We start from the raw sequence: 11757 nt of genomic DNA on the forward strand, positions 1-11757 counted from the left end.
GCAAGCGGGCAAAGGCAGTTGTGCGAACCGCCCAATTCCCGGGTTCACGGAGAGAGAGAGGAGCCGCGCGGGGGGGCATCCCAGGAGCCGAGCCCCCTCCCTTCTGAAGCTGCGTCCCCCTGCTCCCCCCCAGCCGGCCCAGCTGTTGCCTCACCCCTCCCCCACCCGGCCCACGTCACTTCCTCGCAAACTTTTTCCCTTGGAACTTTTCTGGGTGAAAGTTGTTGTCCTTGCGAGCATCTGGGCGGCGGAGCGGCTGGGTCCTCACCCTCGGACTGAGGGAGGGGGGAGGCAGGAGCAGCCAAGTATCTTCTTCTTCTCCTCCTCCTCTTTCCTTCCTCCCTTCCTTCCCTTCTTCCTTTTTTTTCTTTTCCTTTTCTTCTCCTTCTCTTTTCCTTTCCTTTCCCTTCCTTCCTTCCCCCCTTTTTTTTCCCCCTTTCTCTTTCTTTTTTCCCCCCTCCCGCTTTCTCCGGCTCTGCATGCCGGGTTTCCTGCGCTGGGTCCCGGCGGCCGTTCTCCGGCCATGGACGACGGCTGAGCCCGCCAGAACCGCCGCGGGGTGGACCAGAAGCCGCCCCAGAGCCACCTAGCCCGGCCGCCCGCCTCCCCTGCCCCGACGCGCAGCCTGGAGCTTGCCAGCATCCCTGGAAGTCACCATGGCCAGCGATTGCGCAGCGCGCAGCTTGGATAATACCGACCTCGGAGCGCTCCGGGTAAGCGGGTCCTGCACGGGACGGGAGAGGAAGAGAGAGAGGAGCGGGCCTGCTGCGTTCCCACGGCCCCCGCCGTTTCTCTGGGCTCGTGCCTTTTCCCACTGGAGTCCTGGGGACTTTGGAGCAAACGCGCGTCTTAAAGCCGGAGCCGCGAGCTTGCCAGGGGCTGCAACAGGTTTGGGGTTGCAGATCGTGGGAAGGCGGTCTTTTAAAAGTTGTCCGTGGCCCGGTTAACTTTGGAGGAGGTTGGGCAACCAGACGCACCGAGGGAACAAGGAGACATACAGAGAGAGGGAGAGGGAGAGGGAGAGAGAGAGGGAGACAGAGAGGGAGACAGAGAGGGAGACAGAGAGAGAGACACAGAGGAGAGAGAGACAGAGAGACAGAGAGAGAGAGGGAGACAGAGAGAGAGGGAGACAGAGAGAGAGAGAGAGACAGAGTGGATAAAGAAGAGAGGGTGAAGGAGGGAAAGTGAAAGAGGGAAAGAGAAAGAAGCTGAGATGGAGAGAGAGAGAGAGAGAGACAGACAAGCATGTGCAGAGGAAGACAGGGAGACAGAGTGGATAGAGAAAGAAAAAAGAGTGAGAGGAGGGAAGGTGAAAGAGAGAAAGAGAGAGAAGCTTAGATGAAGTCATGTTTTCTGCAGTCCAGTTTGGAGCGGTTTGCATTGAGTTTGTATCTATTGCGTGCTCTTGTGTTGCTGTTGTTGAAGGCGAAGTAGTCACTAACAGGATGATCTTATCAACAACAGTTAAATCAGTTCCGAAGGCCACAGTTGTTGTAAATTGTCTAGCGGTAGTGTTTGAAGTCTGGAGGAGTAAGGTAGTTTGTTTTGAGAGCAGCAGTGAAGGACTCTTCTTGTGAAGTATTTCTGGACTCTCTCACATGCAAGAGGTCAATGTGTGTTTGAGCCTCCAGTGTCCTCATCATCCTGGTTGCTCTCCTCTGCACTCTTTCTAGGGTCTCAACATCTTTTTTTATATATAGTGTGGTGACCAAACCTGGATACAGGATTCTAGGTTTATTTATGTATTTATTTATTAATTAGATTTGTATGCCGCCCCTGTACGGAGACTTGGAGCAGCTCACAATAACAATAAAACAATTCAAGACAAATCTAATACTGTAATTTAAAAACATTTTTAAAACCCATTATTAAAACAGACATACACACAAGGCATACCATACATGAATTGTATAGGCCCGGGGGAGATGTCTCAGTTCCCCCATGCCTGATGGCAGAGGTGGGTTTTAAGGAGCTTACGAAAGGCAAGGAGGGGGGGGCAGTTCTAATCTCAGGGGAGAGCTGGTTCCAGAGGGTCGGGGCCGCCACAGAGAAGGCTCTTCCCCTGGGGACCCGCCAAATGACATTGTTTAATCGACGGGGACCCGGAAAAGGTCAACTCTGTGGGACCTACCAGTCGCTGGGATTCGTGTGGCAGAAGGTGGTCCCGGAGATATTCTGGTCCGGTGCCATGAAGGGCTTTATAGGTCATAACCAACACTTTGAAATTGTGACCGGAAATTGATCGGCAACCAGTGCAGACTGCGGAGTGTTGGTGAAACATGGGCATATCTGGGGATAAATCCCCAGTAACTGAATTGAAACATGCCTGGGATAAACATAGATCCATCCTAAGATAAAATACAGGAAATAGTATAAGGGCAGACTAGATGTTTCATGAGGTCTTTTTCTGCTGTCAGTCTTCTATGTTTCTATGATCCTTCAAAGGATCTTAAGGTGGGGCCCCCAGAAGCCAGGTGGCTTCCCGCCTTCAAAGAAACTTGCGATGAGGTGTGCGAGGCCATAGATAGTGTGAAAAATCTCCTTCCCACCCATAGTTGCAAAGGGAAATCCTACAGCTGGTTTTTTCCCCCTGTGGTTGGCCCTTTTGTTCCTTACAAATCAGACACACACACATATAATAATTTAATAATAATAATTTATTGGATTTGTATGCCGCCCCCTCTCTGTAGACTCGGGGCGGCTAACAACAATAATAAAAACAGCATGTGACAATCCAATAATAAAACAAAACTAAAAACCCTTATAATAGAACCAAACATACAAACAAACATACCATGCATAACTTGTAATGGCCTAGGGGGAAGGAATATCTCAACTCCCCCATGCCTGGCAGTATAAATAAATCTTGAGTAGTTTATGAAAGACAGGGAGGGTGGGGGCAATTCTAATCTCTGGGGGGAGTTGGTTCCAGAGGGGCCAGGGCCACCACAGAGAAGGCTCTTCCCCTGGGGCCCGCCAAACGACATTGTTTAGTCGATGGGACCCGGAGAATGCCAACTCTGTGGGACCTTATCAGTCGCTGGGATTCGTGCGGGTAGCAGGCGGGTTCCGGAGGTAATCTGCTCCAATGCCATGTAGGGCTTTAAAGGTCATGACCCACACTTTGAATTGTGACCGGAAACTGATCGGCAGCCAATGCAAGCCACGGAGGTGTTGAGGAAACGTGGGCGAATCTTGGAAGCCCCACGATGGCTCTCGCGGGCTGCGTTCTGCACGATCTGAAGTTTCCGAACACTTTTCAAAGGTAGCCCCATGTATGCTTTCTCCAAGCTCCATGGAAAAGCCCTTTAACTGTACATCTCCGATACAAATTGTCAGTGTGCAAAGGCTGAGTGGGGTGCCCTCTTCCACTGATTTGCACAACGCAGGAGGGAGAAGGTCTTCGACGAATCCCACCCTGAGGTCAGCGCGGCTTAAATCCAAGCCACGGGATTTATCGCGTGATTTTCGAGCACAATTGAGCCCCAAATTTCCACACCCATTCTTAAAGAGAGTTGCGTCCTGTTTTAAGACCAAACTGGATGTAAACAAAGCACAGCCAGCCATTCGGTGAGTAACCCGATTGTTAAGTGAATCGGACTTGGGTTGCAAAAAAATGGATCCCCATCACACCCTGGGGGACAATGTGACCTGTCCATAAGTGTGAGTCGATTGCCAAAGGGTCTGAATTCAGATCACAAGACTCTGCGGCGATAGTGAAACACGGTCATAAGTCAATTTTTCCCCAGTGTTTTTGTATTTCAAACAGTCGCTTAATGAATTGGGTGTAAGTTGAGGACAGCAAAACTCTTCAAAGAGCTATTTTAGAATCAAACTTTATTGTGGTTTTCAACGTACACTAATTGGCACACATTAAAAAATGGAATTTTGTTGCCTACGGCTTTCAAAGGGTCACCCTCTTCCAATTTTACACTCCATAAACATGATAGGATAAATACATAAATACAAAATTATGTACACTGCTTAAAAAAAAAAGAAGGAACACTTAAACAACAGAATATAACTCCAAGTAAATCAAACTTCGGTGAAATCAAATTGTCCATCGCTGCTTCTGATCTGTTGTGGTTAGCTCTGGCTTAGCTCCTGCCCCAAGGACTGTGGATGTGGGGGAGACATCCACATGCCGCAGGCCTATTTTGCCCCCCCTGGTGGAATCTGATGATGAAGGCTCCTCTGACCAAGAAGACATGAGTGACAGGGAGGAGGAGGGTGGGGCAGATAGCTCAGAAGATCAATTCTCTAGCTCCTCCTTGGATTCGGAACAAGAGTTAATGATACAGCCACGCATGCGGAGAGCGATGCATAGGCAGCAACAACTGAGAGATTATTATCAAAGAAAATGAGGCCACCTGTGGTTGGGTGGGGCTTTGGTAATTAGTGAGGCTGCTATAAAGAGCAGCGTGTAGGTTTGGCCATTGTGGAGGATTATCTGATCATTGTGTTTCGTGCCTACCTTGCTGACTTCGACCTTGGTGTGTTGCCTTTTCCCCCGCTTTGAAACTAAACCAGAGCAAAGTGTGTGTCACTTTGTGAAGAAGAAGGACTGTGAATTGCCTCACAGCTGCAAGCTAAGTATCTCAGAACTGATAAGGGACTTGTACCAATTACCAGTTTGTTTGGAGACGAGTGCTCTTTGCTGTACCAAAAGAGGGCTTGGTTTAAGTGAATTTTCGTTATAAAGAACATTGTTTTGAATTTTCAAACGTGTGTGTGCCTGTAATTTGTATCTGACTTTTCAGGAGGACCAAAATATCTCCGAGACCGCCTCCGGCCGCATGAATCCCAGCGACCAATTAGGTCCCACAGAGTGGGCCTTCTCTGGGTCCCGTCAACTAAACAATGTTGGTTGGCGGGCCCCAGGGGAAGAGCCTTTTCTGTGGCGGCCCCCGGCCCTCTGGAACCAACTCCCCCAGAGATTAGAACTGCCCCTACTCTCCTTGCCTTCCGTAAGCTCCTTAAAACCCACCTTTGTCGTCAGGCATGGGGGAACTGAGACATCTCCCCCGGGCATATACAATTTATGAATGGTATGTTTGTATGTATGTTTGTTTAGCACATGGGGTTTTTAAATATTTTAACTTCAATTTAGATTTGTGATGAATTGTTTTGTTTTGCTGTGAGCCGCCGCGAGTCTGCGGAGAGGGGTGGCATACAAATCTAAATAATAAATAATAAAAATAAATTCTGCCAGAGAGCTCAACAGAACATGACCCATCCCAGATCAGGACAATAACTGGAATTGTAGCTGCCTTGAGGTGGAATCAGATCCGAATAGAGAGGAAATGTTACTTCCTGAGGAAAAAAGGGTGTATTATTATTATTATTATCACTACTCAAAACAACTAAAACTGCATTTGCCTTTTCTGTAGCCACATCAACCCTGGTGACTCATAAAAAGACCGAGAGCGCATCTGTCCACGTCGTTTCTTAGATATGCTGGGTGGAGTAGATTTAAACTATCTCGCTGAGGAAAGAAAGGAAGTGAGGCACAAAATGTGAATTTTTCTTTGATGGGCCAAATTTTCAACCGTCCCCTCCTGGGAAATGTTGAAAAATCTGAATCAGAGAAGGATCTGTATTGGCAGTTCTGTGTTAGCAAAGACTTCAGAAGAGAAGGATTTAGGGGTCGTGATTTCCGACAGTCTCAAAACGGGTGAGCAGTGTGGTCGGGCGGTAGGAAAAGCAAGTAGGATGCTTGGCTGCATAGCTAGAGGTATAACAAGCAGGAAGAGGGAGACTGTGATCCCGCTGTAGAGAGTGCTGGTGAGACCCCATTTGGAATACTGTGTCCAGTTCTGGAGACATAGAAACATAGAAGACTGACGGCAGAAAAAGACCTCATGGTCCATCTAGTCTGCCCTTATACTATTTTCTGTATTTTATCTTAGGATGGATGGATGTTTATCCCAGGCATGTTTAAATTCAGTTACTGTGGATTTATCTACCACATCTCCTGGAAGTTTGTTCCCAAGGATCTACTACTCTTTCAGTCAAATAATATTTTCTCACGTTGCTTTTGATCTTTCCCCCAACTAACTTCAGATTGTGTTCCCTTGTTCTTGTGTTCACTTTCCTATTAAAAACACTTCCCTCCTGGACCTTATTTAACCCTTTAACATATTTAAATGTTTTGATCATGTCCCACCCCTTTTCCTTCTGTCCTCCAGACCTCCCCTACAAAAAGATATTCATAAAATTGAACGGGTCCAAAGACGGGCTACAAAAATGGTGTGGAAGGTCTTAAACATAAAACCGATCAGGAAAGACTTCATGAACTCAATCTGTATAGTCTGGAGGACAGAAGGAAAAGGGGGGGGACATGATCGAAACATTTAAATATGTTAAAGGGTTAAATAAGGTTCAGGAGGGAAGTGTTTTAATAGGAAAGTGAACACAGGAACAAGGGGGCACAATCTGAGGTTAATCAGAAGCAACGTGAGAAAATATTGTTTGACTGAAAGAGGAGTAGATGCTGGGAACAAACTTCCAGAGCAGACATGGTTGGTAAATCCACAGGAAATGAAAGTAAAACATGCCTGGGATCAAACATATATCCATCCTAAGATAAATGCAGGAAATAGTATAAGGGCAGACTAGATGGACAATGAGGTCTTTTTCTGCTGTCAATCTTCTATGTTTCTATGTTGGGCGATGAGGCCAATCACATGGACTCGGGTCAACCATCCTGACGGGATTTGGCCGCATCTGGACCTCTGGCCTATGCCAAGGGTTTTCCTTGGCCCTTGGAGAGGAAAACACCCAGAGTGGATGTGGGGCTGCAGGCCGCCGAAAGTTTTACCACCCTCCTTCTGAAGTTTTGGAACTCCGAAAAGATTTAGGAGATGAAGTCACCGCAGCCAGAACTTTTCCATTTGCGCGTCTGAACTTCATATTTTAAAGATGGTGTCCTTTGCAGCCGCGGCTTCTTTGAAGATTCATAATCCTGAATGCATGCTTTGTCACCAATGTCATTCCATCCCACTGACCAATATTTTGTGTACGGGAAAATGCTGTGTTTTCTCTCTCTTTTCTCTCCTTCTCTTTTCTCTTCTCTTTCCCTATCTCTTTCTCTCTTCTCTCTCTCTTTTCTCTCTCTCTCTCTCTGTGTCTCTTTTCTTTCTCTCTCATCTCTCTCACTCACTCTCTACCTCGTCTCTCTCTGTCTCTCTCTCTTTGTCTCTTTTATTTCTCTCTCTCTTCTCTTTCCCTATCTCTTCTCTCTCTCTTTTGTCTCTCTTTTCTTTTCTCCCTCTTTTCTCTCTCTCCTTTTGTCTCTCTCCTCTCTCTCTTTTCTCTCCCTCACTTTCTCTTTGTCTCTCTTCTCTTTCCATATCTCTTTCGCTCTTCTTTCTCTTCTCATCTCTCTCTCACACACACTCTCTATCCCATTTCTCTCTCTCTCTCTCTGTGCCTCTTTTATATATCCCTCTCTAATCTTTCCCTATCTCTTCTCTCTCTCTTTTCTTTTCTCTCTCTCTTTTCTCTCCCTCTCATTCTCTTTCTCTCTCCCTCTCTTCTTTTTCCTTATCTTTTTCTCTTCTCTTTCTTTTTCCTCTTTTCTCTTCTCTCTCTCCTCTCTCATTCTCTCTCTGCCTCTTTTGTCATTTATCTCTTTCCCTTTCTCTCTCCTTTCTCTCTCTCTGTGTTTTTCTCTTTTTTCTTTCTCTTTTCTCTTTCTTTTTCTCTCTTCTCTCTCTTCTCTTTTTTCTCTCTCTCTCTTTCTCTTTTCTCTCTCTTCTCTCTCTCTCCAAATCTCGTGTTTGCTTTTTTAAAAAATGAATTTATTTTCTGTATGTCTTCCCAGCAATCCTTGGACGAGGGCCATCCAAAGTTTTGTTCTTCCCTTTATTAGCTCAGCTGATCTCTGCCTCCAAATTTTTTTTAGAAAGGGTGGGGTTCAGGAAATCCTTGAATTTGAGAGAGGACCTCGGTGCCTTCTTTGTTTCAGCTGCAGATGTGAGTTATGCAAAGTTTTTAAACCCCGCCGAAATGAGGTTTAAGGCACCTCCTGTGCATCGGTTGAGTCACTGATTATGACTGGCACAGGTCCTATCCGAAGGCATTTCCAATACGTCTGCCTTCAAGGTCTGCGGCAACCCCCACCCCAGGCCTTCCTCCTCACCAATGGTCATACCAATCCCCCCGAGATGTGGAGTCATCGCAACACACATCCCTCCTGGGTTTTTTATATTTAAAAGTACCATAATTTTTTGGAGGTATGAGATGCACCAGAGGATAAGACGCACCTTAGTTTTCAGAGAGGAAAATACAGTGGTACCTCTACCTACAAATGCCTCTACTTACGCACGTTTCTAGATAAGAACCGGGTGTTCAAGATATTTTTGCCTCTTCTCAAGAACTATTTTCCACTTACAAACCCGAGCCTCCGAAACTGTAACTGGAAGAGGCAGGGAGAAGCCTCTGTGTGGCCTCTCTAGGAATCTCCTGAGAGGAAACAGGGCTGGAAAAGGTGAGAAGCCTCTGTGGGGCCTCTCTAGGAATCTCCTGGGAGGAAACAAGGCCAGAAAAGGTGAGAAGCCTCTGGGGGGGCCTCTCTAGGAATCTCCTGGGAGGAAACAGAGCCGGAAAAGGCAAGGAGAAGCCTCCGTGGCGCCTCTCTAGGAATCTCCTGGGAGGAAACAGGGCCGGAAAAGGTGGGGAGAAGCCTCTATGGGGCCTCTCAATCTCCTGGGAGGAAACAGAGCCAGAAAAGGCAGGGAGAAGCCTCCGTTGGGCCTCTCTAGGAATTCTCCTGGGAGGAAACAGAGCCGGAAAAAAGCAAGGAGAAGCCTCCGTGGTGCCTCTCTAGGAATCTCCTGGGAGGAAAGAGTGCTCCACCCTCCCTGTGGTTTCCCCCAATCGCACACATTATTTGCTTTTACATTGATTCCTATGGGGAAAATTGCTTCTTCTTTCAAACTTTTCTACTTAAGAATCTGGGTCATGGAATGGATTAAGTTCGTAAGTAGGGGTACCACTATAGTGGTAAAACATCTACCTACCAGGTATTCATCTGGTTAGTATCCTTAGTCTGTTCAGCATCAGCACATTATTTTATCCCCGGGTTAGGGCTGAAGAAAACCCTTTTTTCAGAGGGAGTAGCAATGAAAACAAGCCTGCAAAGAATTAGGGCTAAAAAAAAAACGCTTTGGAGTAGCAATGAAAAAATCCTGCAAGCTGGAAGATCGTCTAGCGCTGTGAAAAAAAGCTTCGAAAAAAGCTACATTTGGAATATAAGATACATCCAAATTTTCAGCCTCTTTTAGGGAGAAAAACAGAGCGTCTTATACTCTGGAAAGTACGGTACATTGTGCAAATTCCACAGTTGGAATAAAGAGGAACAGTGCCCATAAAAATTTCTCCCACAACTTTTGGTTAAACTTCAGTGGAGTTCTTTCCTACATACAGAGGGATGTGTATAAAGAGAGGAACCACATCTGACGTCTTTTCGCCGTGCAATTTTTTATTTTATTGGTTTGGTTGCGGCAAAACGCCGTTGGAAGGGGCCCTCAAAGAAGGACTTTTTTATTCCCCTTCTTTTTTTCCTCTAAGCTACCCTTACAATTTGAGGGCAGGGACCTTGAACTCTTTTTTAGAGCCATGTTTACAGAATGAAAAAAAAAATAGAAAAGTCCTTTTGCAGGAAAGAGCAACAGGCAAGGCTCGAACTGCTGATTTAAGTCAGAAGAAGAGAATAACAAGAGTTGGAAGGGGGCCTTGGAGGTCTTCTAGTCCAACCCCACCCTCCTTGGTATCCAGCCTCTTTTTAAAAACCTCAAGAATTGAGCAGTTGGGACTCCTGGAGACAAACTGTTCAAGTGGGTGGATTGTTCCCGCCGTTAGAAAATTCTTCCTTCGTTCTAGGTTTTTTTTCTCTCTTCTTATAGAATAGAATAGAATAGAATAGAATTTTTATTGGCCAAGTGTGATTGGACACACAAGGAATTTTGTTTTGGTGTATATGCTCTCAGCGTACATAAGATAAAAATATACATTTGTCAAGAATCATGTGGTACAACACTTAATGATTGTCATAGGGGTCAAATAAGCAATGAAGAAGCAATATTAATAAAAATCTTAGGATATAAGCAACAAGTTACAGTCATACAGTCCTAAGTGGGAGGAAATGGGTGAAAGGAATGATGAGAAAAACTAGTAGAATAGAAGTGCAGATTTAGTAGAAAGTCTGACAGTGTTGAGGGAATTATTTGTTTAGTAGAGTGATGGCGTTCGGGGAAAAAACTGTTCTTGTGTCTAGTTGTCTTGGTGTACAGTGCTCCTGTAGTGAGATTTTGAGGGTAGGAGTTTGAAACAATTTGTGTCCAGGATGTGAGGGGTCAGTAAATATTTTCCCCGCCCTCTTTTTGACTCGTGCAGTATACAGGTCCTCAGTGGAAGGCAGGTTGGCAGCAATTGTTTTTTTCTGCAGTTCTGATTTCTCCTCTGAAGTCTGTGTCAGTCCTGTTGATTTTTTTTTAAAAAAAACTTACTCACACAAGGGGGCACCCGGACTTGAACCAGGGACCTCTTGATCTGCAGTCAAATGCTCTACCACTGAGCTATACCCCCTCCTTCCTGAAATTTGAATGGTTCTGCTGGGGCTCCTGTGATTGCTAGGTTGCTGCCACATTGAACCTACAAGTTGTTGCTTCCTTCAGTTCATTGTGCAATTGTACACACAGGTTTGTGTGTACTTCCCTGGCAGTGAGTAAAGTTTCCAAGCGTGCAAGCCCTGAGTTTATTTTCACTATTAAGACACGTGTGGTTGTTGGTTTCAGGCTACCAATGTTTAGGCTTTGAAGTGTCTTTTGTTGCCAGGGAAATTGTTAAATCCTGTTCTTTGGAAGGGCAGATAGCAAAAGAAGAGAATTTACTCTTGCTATCCTTTCATTGCAATCCAGTTTAACAACATTCAAGGGAACATCGGAATCACTGATGTTGTTGTTGTTATTATTATTATTATTTATTAGATTTGCATGCCGCCCCCTCTCCGAAGGACTCGGGGCGGCTCACAACAATAATAGAAACAATATAACAGTGATAACAAATCTAATATTCAAAATAAAACATATATAAAACCCCAGCAATTAAAACCATACAACACATACATACCAAACATAAAATATAAAAAGCCTGGGGGGAGGATGTCTCAGTTCCCCCATGCCTGGCCAATAAAGGTGGATCTTGAGTAATTTGCAAAAGACAAGGAGGTTGGGGGCCGTTCTAATCTCTGGGGGGAGTTGATTACAGAGGCGCGGGGCCACCACAGGCAAGGCTCTCTCCCCTGGGGCCCGCCAAACGACATTGTCTTGGTCGACGAGGCCTGGAGAAGGCCAGCTTCCTAATCGGTCGCTGGGATTCGTGCGGTAGAGAGGCGGGTTCCGGAGGTATTCTGGTCCAATTGCCATGTAGGGCTTTAAAGGTCATAACCAACACTTTGAATTGTGACCGGGAAACTGATTGGCAGCCAATGCAGGCCACGGAGTGCATAGTTCCCTCTAAGCTGAGCAGTGAGCAACTCGCTCACTTAAAAATCATCATCAACTCAGAGTTTTCCAAACCTGCCCAGAAGCCGAGAGGGAAAGAGTGCGAGGGAAGGAGAGAGAGAGGAAGAGAGGAAGAGAGAGAAACAGATAGAAAAAAGAGAGGAAGAAAAAAGAGAAAGATGAAGAATGGGAGTAAGGAAGAGAGAAAGAAAATCAAAATCTAGTTTGAAACCTAGCTCAACTATTTAAG

The 11757-nt window shown here is 45.8% G+C and overlaps 1 protein-coding gene and 1 non-coding gene across 2 annotated transcripts in view; one reads left to right on the top strand and one right to left on the bottom strand.

Moving 5' to 3' along the window:
* The first annotated feature begins 223 nt into the window (after positions 1-223).
* The window catches only part of NRK (Nik related kinase), a 96403-nt gene continuing 84869 nt past the window's right edge, over positions 224-11757 (top strand). Inside the window, 1 exon segment of the mRNA XM_070759943.1 lies at positions 224-713. The gene's annotated coding sequence lies outside the window, so the exon portion shown is untranslated.
* Positions 10519-10590, bottom strand: TRNAC-GCA (transfer RNA cysteine (anticodon GCA)). Its single transcript has one exon. It is a non-coding gene; the product is annotated as a tRNA-Cys (tRNA).

The sequence above is a fragment of the Erythrolamprus reginae genome, chromosome 8 (assembly GCF_031021105.1).
Source record: "Erythrolamprus reginae isolate rEryReg1 chromosome 8, rEryReg1.hap1, whole genome shotgun sequence".
Lineage (NCBI taxonomy): Eukaryota > Metazoa > Chordata > Lepidosauria > Squamata > Dipsadidae > Erythrolamprus > Erythrolamprus reginae.